The following is a 10,184-nucleotide window of genomic DNA, read 5'->3' on the forward strand; positions in this document are numbered from 1 at the left end:
ATTTCACGCTATTCCAAAACTTCGTGTGCGTCAAGTTCATATCAAATATTATGAACTAAATTACCTTCGAGACGAGTTCATGGTTATTTGCATTTTACTTTGACTCGTATAAGTCTTTTTCCCAGATTATTATATCCTAAAATGTATGCGGTAGCCGACACATAACTTGCAAAAAAATCGGACGATGTCACCAAAACTATAAGGAAACATAAAATCAAACCACGAGAAGCTAACAACAAACGTAATAATATGCTGAAATTCAAATACATAACTTACTTTTTAGCACTTTTCAAATAAAAATGTTAGTACATCGCATTCACTTTCATTTTAGGAGATTAACATGGTGATAAGATAATTGTGGAAGCCGTTCGGATAAATGTCGCGATATAAATTTTATAAACAGGTCATATCTTTTTTACGTTGTCCAAAACACAACACCAGCTCTTCTCATATTTAAGTTATACATTGACAATTCTCATTCTTCGACAAGAATACTTGAAAAAATATACCTCATGACAACGAATAAAAATGTAATAACTTTTAGTTTTATGTTTCTCGTTTACGAAGAGGCTTTCTACAATGCCAGTTTTTCGCTTTGTAAATTTTTTAAGGTTAGTATCAACTTTCAGAAGTCATGCGATAAATGTTTCAGCTGTTTTAATCTGATAATCAATCTTCAGATGATAGTTGTACGGGCGTGAAATAAAACAACACAGACAATTGGTTTTACTAATCGTGCAGTCGTCGCGAATGATTCAGAATTTCTACGATTTGAACAAAGTTTGTTTTATTTCAACTGAAATGTCTTGTTTAAACACTTTTGCAATGGTAGTGTAACATATTCGTAGGAACAATCTATTTTGACACCATGTTTGAAATTTTGTATTAATATAGATGTCTAATATTTTCTCGTGGGCATGAAAGTAAACATAGGAATAGGCTTAACACAATAATAAAGAAAGTGATCGAAAAAAGATTCATATTTTTATCGTGTTTTTTTTTCATAATTATATTTTTATCAGTAATTGCTGAATTTAAGACACCAAAAATAAATCTGCCTAAATTTTTAATTGATCATTTTACGTCAAACCTTGACGTCCTGAACGTCTATTGTTAACATTGCGTCTCATGCAGTAAGCTTTAGGAACAACAACTTGTTGATATTTCATGGTTTAATCGCGTTTTGTATAGTTTGTTTACCACTCGCTTTATATGTTGTTTATACGCACTCTGTATTTTTGTATTTAGATTGTCCGTGAAACGTGACGATTTGGTCACACCTGCCATTCATCTGATAGATTCATCTGTGACATATCAGATAAAGGGTTGATCCTCGCTGTCACGTTTATAATATACTCTCTTGAGGTATCAGAGTTATTAGAAGCTGAGCCGTAGTACGAGAATTTATTACTTCAACCAAATCAGTCCGAAATGTTTTCATTAAACAAAAAAAGGATTGTAGAAACGAGTTAATTTTAATTACATCGAAAACGATATGATAATCAAACAGTTGTTTAGACAAAGATTCACAACTTTACTTCTTTCATTAATACTCTTCGAATATTAAAAATTCAAAACAGGGAAGGTTTTTTATTTTCTTTTTTAGAATGCCTGATTTATATAAGAAAGCTTTTCAGTGGCGTTATTTTTTTATTGCAATCTCTCTTGTAATTTTGGGAAACTGAAAACCGTCCAGGCCCACGCTCGGGGATTAATGATGGACTAATAATAATTACTAATCAGCGAGAGTAGTGGACACTATATGATTGGATGTTGATTTGAATGCAACCATTCACATATATGATTGAAAACACAGAACACTAACCGTTTTAATATTTAGACACTCTGTTGACTTTATTTTTACTATGAAAACAGCGCAATATTATACGAATTTTTAAGAATTTTGGTTGTTCACCGCTTCAAACGGAAATAAATTGATATTCGAATGTCTAAAATAAAGACAGAACCTGAAAATTTATATTTGTATATAAATATATATAGAAAAAATGAATGATATTTTGTCCACTCTAGACTGGTGGTGCTGTTTGTAACAAATTAAATTCATTACTGTCAAAGAATACTTTTTATATAAGGTCTCGTAACGACTAAACAATAATAGAATCCGTCGGATTTTAACATGGTTTGCAAAGCATTAACACACATTACCGACACTGATCCACACATGACGAGAGAACAGCACTGCTATGATCCTTAAATGCCACACCCTCGAACAAACAAAATTGTGAATTGAAGCATAGATACAGTTTATAAACATGTCCAATATAACATTATTAAACACATGTATAAAAATATTGCATGGAAACGAAATGACAAACGGAAATATTTGTACATCTTAAATACAGTATACGCAATATATGCTAGCACGTATCAAAAAAATTGTCACAATTGTCAAAAAAGTTCTTGTGGTGTTTTTGGATGTTAGAAAAAGTGTAGAATAACAATTTGTTATATATTAGATAAAATAACCGTCGTCATGCAATTAAATAACGTATCGTCCTATTTTCTATGCACCAAGAACGTTGTATATTTTCCCGGGAGTGAACACCGCTTTCAGTCACTATTCAAAATCAAAGAACGGATCTTCATCTGTTAAATTAAAATTTTTTTTTGTAATCTTTCTATATTTCCAATGCAATGTAATGATGATTTGATTCAAATGCTTCGCTGATATAAGTTGAATAAAGCGGGCAGCAAATAACTTAAGATCGCGGTCTTACCTATTATAATTGATCCTTTCCTTCGTCCGTCCGTGGGCCACCACGATGGAGGCGTTGAGTCTATTCTGAAAGTGAATTATAAAATTGTACATAAAAATTTAAAATTTTCTTTACATTCCACTATCTTGAACTAACTTTTAATTTTACTAACCTTGAACTCCGGCCTATTTCAGGCTCTGAGGCTGAGATTAAGACGATACTAGATATCAAACAAAACAATAGAAAAATTGCTTTAACTAATCCCGCAATCATCATGAAAAAATTAGACTTTTTAAGATTCAAATGATTATTCTAAATACTTCTGTCGTGAGTGTTGGCGCCGAGAATATGATTCAATTTTATGTACGATTTGCTGTTTATAGAAAACCGCATCCCCGTCATATGGTTCGCCACCAGTCTCCGACGGAAAAAAAATCTAAATTTGCTGATGTTGTATTTTTATAATGCACTGCATTGATAAGTTATAATTAAATTGTGTTTGATTCAATGTCATTAAGCTGGGAGGATTTAAACCACACCTACTGTAGAAAATGCACAAGCTTCACAGAAATTTCAAGGTAACTTCTGATGGCACGAAGCGCCTAATAAGAACATTTGCATGGTTTAAATATAGACATGTTTCAAACTGAAGAATTGGGTCCCATGTCACAGTGCCGAATTGAAGTGCAGTAGAAACTGGTTTCATATTAAGAAACTGTTAACAATTCAGACGTTACTCACAATTCCAAATGTTCTACCTAATACCTGTCTTGTTAAGTACACCACCAGAACGTGCACCCTCAAAAACTGGTACCTAAACGCCGTTCCCGAATGGCTTTTTCAGTATGACTGTACCCAGCCTGCTGTCACTGTGCCAAGGTGATATTCACTTTGGTCGTTGCTATGCTGTTTGCTGCCCATGGTTACCCCTCTCGTACTTGACGGTGCCCAGAGTTTCTTTTCTGTAACAAATGTGTTTTTTGGACTTGATATTTGATATATTAATTTATTTGTTCGTCTTATTTCTATTAAACTTGTATCAAAGTTAAACTCTTATCACAGGTGTCGCTGATCAATAACCAACTTTGGTTTTTTGCGTCACCTTTCACCATGAAATGTCATTTTCAACTTTTTTTAAGTTTATGTTCACTGTGAATGCATTTTCATTTTGGTAAAAAATAAGCTACTGACTGACTATTTTCCTTTTTGAACTAAAAATAAACATTTGACGTCATCAATTACACGATAATTAAGAGATAAATACGCCAATGCAAATATTTAAAACAGAAAGATTCTATATTTGAGTACATGAGCATAAAACAATCTAAACATAATTTACTTGAACTAAATCTATGTAAAACTAAATTGATGTTCAAATGTCCAGAATAAACACAGACTCAGAAAATTTACATTAGTACAAGGAAAATGAATAATATTTTGCCCACTCTAGGATGGTGGCGCTGTATGTGACAAATTAATTCATTGTTGTCAGAGTGTATTTATTATTGAAAGACTGGCAACGGACAAACGATATTAAAATCAGTCAAAATTTAACATGGATTGCAAAGCATCAATACACATTACCGACACTGATCTACGCATCATGCGAGAACAGCACTCTCATGAGCACAAATATCATACCCACAAAGAAAACAAATTGTGCGTCGAGATATAGGTTTAATTTATAAATGCAAAATTATTTCGCACAAATGTAGAAATAATATACAAAAACGAAACGGCAAATATTTGTAGATCTTAAATACACTATATAAGCATTATGAGCTAACATTTTCAGTTCGTCAAAAAAGTTGTCACAACTGTCAAAAAGTTCTTGTGGGGTTTCTGGATGTTATAAATAGTGTAAATTTGTTTATATCAGATAAAATAATCGTTGTCATAAAATTAAATAACGTATCGTCATATTTTTCATGTAGCAAGAACGTTGTATATTTTCCGGGAGTGAACAGCGATTTCAGTCACTATTCAAAATCAAAGAACGGATCTTCATCTGTAAAATTGAGGAAAGTTGTTTTTGCAATAAATATATATATATAAGGCCATATAATGATGACTGGATTCAAATGCTTGACTGATTCAAGTTAAATAAAGCCGGCAGCAATAAACCTAATATTACCTAATATAATTGATCTTTTTCTTCGTCCCCACGATGAGTTCGGTGGAGACGTTGAGTCCACTCTGAATGTGAATTATACATATTACATACATATACGGTATTTTACATGATAATTAGTAAATTTTTTTACATTCCACTATCTTAAACTTAGTTTTAAGTTTACTAACCTTGAATCGTATGGTATTTGGGCTGAGATTAACACGATGGTAGATAGCAAACAAAATAATAGAAATATTGCTTTAATTAATCTCGCAATCATCATGAAAAAATCAGATTTTTCCGGATTCAAATCAATATTCCACTGAAACACTTTTGTCAAATACTTTCTCCGTGAATGTGGACAACGAGAATATGATTCAATATTACGTACGATTTTTCGTTTTATAAAAAAATTCTTTCCGTCGGATGGTTCGGTACCAGTCTCCAACGAAAAAAAAAAACTAAATTTGCTGATGCTGTATTTATATAATAATCCACAATAGATAAGATATATTTCAATTGTGTATTCATTCAATGTCATTAGGCTGGGAGAAACTGTATTCAAACCACACCTGCTGTAGAAAATGCACAATTTTCACAGTCACTTCAAGGTAACTTGTGATGGCACGAAGCGTCCAATAAGAACATTTGTATGGTTTAAATACAGAAATGTTTCAAAGCTAAAAAATTATTGTTTTTTAAATTAAACATAAACACTTAACGTCAATATTTACAAAATAATTAAGAGATGTAGACGTCAGAACAAATATTGAAAACAGGAAGATTTGAGTGCATGAGCTAAAACAATCAAAATATAAATGGGAAATTATATCAGGCACTCATTGTCTAACATAGATGTGAAAACAAACAAATCCGTCAACGCAAAACTAATAAAAAACTAGTCAGTATTTTTGATACAGACTCTCATTACTTCGTTGTTTACATAACAATGATTTAAAGTAAACAACTTACTTATTATTGGACACGAAATGGACCTATGGATCGTTTTATTATTAGACTGTTGTTTTTGTTGATATTTTCCTTCTTGTTGTCATCGTATGAAAAAATTCCCGATAGCATAATATGTCAATCTGAATTTTGGTATATATATATAGTACAACCCATCTAATATATAAACTATTCAGGTTTTCTGTTTACCAATTTTGCTCATACTTTGGACATTAATGTAAATGAACATGAGGGTTTCGTAAAACCTAACATCATTCTGAATTAAATTGGCTGTAAACATGGGCACGAAAGTCAAATGACTATGATTACAACGCAATGTAAACAAATTTCAGCTGAATGTTAATTGAATTGTATCGATTTCCATATGAAGGTATGTATAAGAATTAAAAAAGGCAAACTTTGGGGTGAAATTACTCACAGGAAATTGATAAAAAATCAAGGTATCTGTACTCACTATAACGAATACAACTAATATATGCAAAATCATCTTTTTGTCCATCTTGTCATTTTAAAAAAGATGAGTCTTCATTCCGAGTTGATAATTTTGCTATCGCACCACAATGCTACATCTTTGTGACCTTTCTATAATGTAGACACATTGTGTTTACGCCCGAGTCCTACGGCGCATTTATAAATAGAAATATATATATAACTTTAGTTTGCGCCCTAGAAATAGATCTGAAGTCACAAATAGATTATAGGTTACTTACTATAGCACCATTTTGAAACACAACTCAATTCCCTTGTCATATAAATCATGAGGGATTTTAGAATGAAATGAATCTAAAAATGAAAATGAATGCGATGTACTAACATTTTCAATGGAAAAGTGCTGGAAAGTATGATATAATTTGAATTTCAGCATATTCTTACGGTTGTGTTAGCTTTTCGTGATTTGATTTTATGTTTATTTATTGTAGTATCGGTGACATCGTCCGACCTTTTTGCAAGTTCTGTATCGGATACCTCATCTATTTCAGGATATAATAATCTGGGAAAAATGCTTATACGTGTCAAAGTAAGATGCAAATAAGCATGAACTCGCCTTGAAGGCATTTTAGTCTATAATATCTGATATGAACTTGACGCACACGAAGTGTTGAAATAGAGTAAAGTGCGGATTTCCATACCAAGCGTAACACTCAACAACTAGCGACATCAGCCGAATTTCAAAATATAAATATTGACTAAATAACTTTAATCATTTTCGTTAAATTTACCAGCGAAATTCATTCTTTTAAATCGTGCCAAACGTGTATGGTGATCAACTGTACTAACGGCCAAACTATATATTTAACAGCAGATTAACACTATGATAAGATAATTGTGGAAGCAATTCGATCAACCTCGACTATAGCGATAAATGACGTGATATAAATTTGATAAACAGGGCATCTCTTTCACGTTGTCCAAAACTCAAACCAGCTTTTCCCATATTTTGAGTAAGTCATTGACAATTCTCCCTCTTCGACGAGAATACTTGAAAAAAAATACTCATTGACGACGAAAAAAAAATGTAATAACTTTTAACTTTAGTTTTATGCTTCTCGTTTACGATGAGGTTTTCTGCGATGCCAGTTTCTTGCTTTGTACATTTTTTAAAGATTAGTATCAACTTTTGGTAGTTCATACGATAAATATTTCATAGTTCTAATCTGAAAATAAATCTTCAGATGATAGTCATACGAAATTGGCAAACAAACGTCACAAGACAATTGGTTTTACTGAACTTGCAGTCGTAGCGAATAATTCAGAATTTCTACGATTCGAACAAAATTTGTTTTATTTCAATCGAAAAGTTTTTCGACTTTTAATAATGAGTGCTTGCAATGATGATGTGACATATTGAATGGAACAATCTTGCCCTTATTGAAAAAATTAAATCTTGGGCGGATCGGTTGCCAGTAGTTCGTAAAGAAAATATCGTTATTGAAATTACGTAATAGATATATGTGTATATTTGAATTGTATTTTGATTTAAAATGAGATATGTACCACCAGACCTTCGGGTGAACTCACAATTCAGCTGATAACTTGTCTCCAATAAAGTCATTTAATTTGCATCTCCGTGCCTGACACGGAATTAACAATGAGGGTTCAACTTGAGGGCAGTGATTGCGACATCGGTATACAAACATAGATTGGAATCTGGTCACAAGACTGTCAGCAGCCACACGAATAATTAGACTACAGTGACATAATGTGTAAATAGTTTTATTAATATGGATGTCTAATATTTTCTCGTGGGCGTGAAAGTAAACATAGGCATATTTAGGATTAACACAATAATAAAGAAAAGCAATAAAAAAATGCGATTTTAATTTCAATCGTAGTTTCCTTTTTAATTATATTTTTAGCAGTAATCGCGAAATATAGGACACGAAAAAAAAATCTGAATAATTTTTTAAATAATTCGTTAAGGTTTGACGTCTATTATTAACATAGCATCTCTTGTAGTAAGCTTCGGGAACAACAACTTGTTGATATTTCATGGTTTAATCGCGTTTTGTATATTTTGTTTACCACTCGCTTTATATTATGTTTATACGCGTTTTTTGTGTTTGTAATTCGATTTACCGTGAAACGTGACAACTTGGTCACACCTGCCATTCATCTGTGACATATCAGATAAAAGATTTGTCGTCGCTGTCACGTTTATAATATACTCCCTATAGGTATCAGAGTTATTAGAAGCTGAGCCTTAGTACGATAATTTATTATTTCAACTAAATCATCCCGAAATGTTATTTTTTTATTGTAATCTATCTTGCAATTTTGGGAAACTGAAAACCTCAGGCCTACGCTCAGGCCTACGCTTGAGAATTAATGATGGGCTATTACTAATCAAGGAGAGTACTGGACACTTTATGAATGGATGTAAAACATCTTATTTGAATTCAACCTTGTACAGCACCGTTTCCCAACCTTTTTTGGTAACGCATAACTTTGATCACACTCAAACGAAATGACATTTTATAAATCAATCAATACCGCAAACCTAAACTGAACGATATTATCATTGACGACGCCAGGCATAAAATAAAACCCGCGGTAGATAATATTTAAGAGCTATTTCATACGCTGTAAATTGCAAGAAAAGCCAAAATTCCCGGTTATGCTCGGTCGCACTATCGCAACTGAAGATGAGAACAATTAATTACGACACAACTTGCTTTTAGATTTATTGCCGAGGTCGCCAGGATATCTCGACTATAACAATATAGGATAATAATTGTGAAATATTTTCAATCAAAAACATCCTCGACGAGTTATAAGTACTTCAAGTCAGCGCTGATTTAAATTGTTTCATGTTGGCAGTAATTAACTATCCCGCTACAATAGACTGTCTTTGATTACGATAAAATATAATAATTGCAAGATGCTTCCAATAAAAATGGACGGCGGCGCTATAGGATATGTGTGCGATATTCGATATTACTATAAAATAAACACTAAAAACTATATTCAAAGGTAGCGATATTTGAATAATAAATTCGAATTGGACATGACTGTATGGCGTGTTACGATTGTTGGGGTCGGCTTATATGCGTTTTTTCATCAAAACCGTTTAATTAAGACTGATTTTAGTGGATCGGCTTATATGCGTGGCTTTACGGTAGGTATCTATCGAAAGGTTTTATAGTCTCATCGCGGGCGTTATTGCAAGAGATATATAAATATGGATTCCATTTTATTGTAGTCAGACTCGAAATGAAAATTTCCGCCGCTGTAAAGTCGTGTGGCCTATAGTGGAGAATTGCTCGTTCTGACAAACTCAAAAAATATTATGCCATCAGTGGCGACGATTCACTGAGGAATATTATAGAAAGAAATTTGCAGCCTAAATTTCCAAATTAATTGCATTCCGATTATTATCCTTCGTATTGGCTTTGATTGTCCTTATCGCTATCGTAAAATCAAATATATGAACAATAGCTTTATGGCCGATTCCGGGTTCCCTGTCTTTTTTTTTTTGTATTTTTCTATCGTGCTTATGTTATTTTTGGTTCAAAATAAAACCTCTGAAATTTTGTTACTGCGTATCCATCGAGATCTAATAGAATTCAGGAAATGATAATATTTATTCAAATTAATTTTGAATGTTACTTTATTGGTGATTCAAATTTTACCAAACGGCCCACAAAAATGTTGTTGCAAATCAAGCGACATTGGCGCACAATATGATCATTTAAAAAAAATTGGAACAAAGGGGATTTAGCGAGGCCATTAAATCGATCACATTTTATGTGAATAAACTTTTTTTTTGTTATGTTTCATCTAAATTCTAACGTAAATCGTAACTTAGCTATTCATCAAGTTCGGTAAAAACGTTTGCGCCCGAAATAATTTTTTAAATGTGAAAGTAGCCCGCGACACTAAAAAGA

At 32.4% G+C, this 10,184-nt stretch overlaps 2 long non-coding RNA genes across 2 annotated transcripts; both read right to left on the reverse strand.

The window, feature by feature from the left end:
- Positions 1 to 2,362: 2,362 nt before the first annotated feature.
- Positions 2,363 to 3,126, reverse strand: LOC144420867 (uncharacterized). The gene is made up of 3 exons (XR_013474771.1): positions 2,890 to 3,126; positions 2,739 to 2,803; positions 2,363 to 2,607 (listed from the first exon to the last, which is right to left on the reverse strand). It is a non-coding gene; the product is annotated as an uncharacterized LOC144420867 (long non-coding RNA).
- A 1,134-nt stretch (positions 3,127 to 4,260) lies between these two features.
- LOC120342832 (uncharacterized) lies at positions 4,261 to 5,367 on the reverse strand. Its single transcript, XR_013474742.1, has 3 exons — positions 5,019 to 5,367; positions 4,852 to 4,913; positions 4,261 to 4,725 (listed from the first exon to the last, which is right to left on the reverse strand). It is a non-coding gene; the product is annotated as an uncharacterized LOC120342832 (long non-coding RNA).
- Between the last annotated feature and the right edge of the window lie 4,817 nt (positions 5,368 to 10,184).

This window comes from Styela clava, chromosome 3, assembly GCF_964204865.1.
Source record: "Styela clava chromosome 3, kaStyClav1.hap1.2, whole genome shotgun sequence".
Lineage (NCBI taxonomy): Eukaryota > Metazoa > Chordata > Ascidiacea > Stolidobranchia > Styelidae > Styela > Styela clava.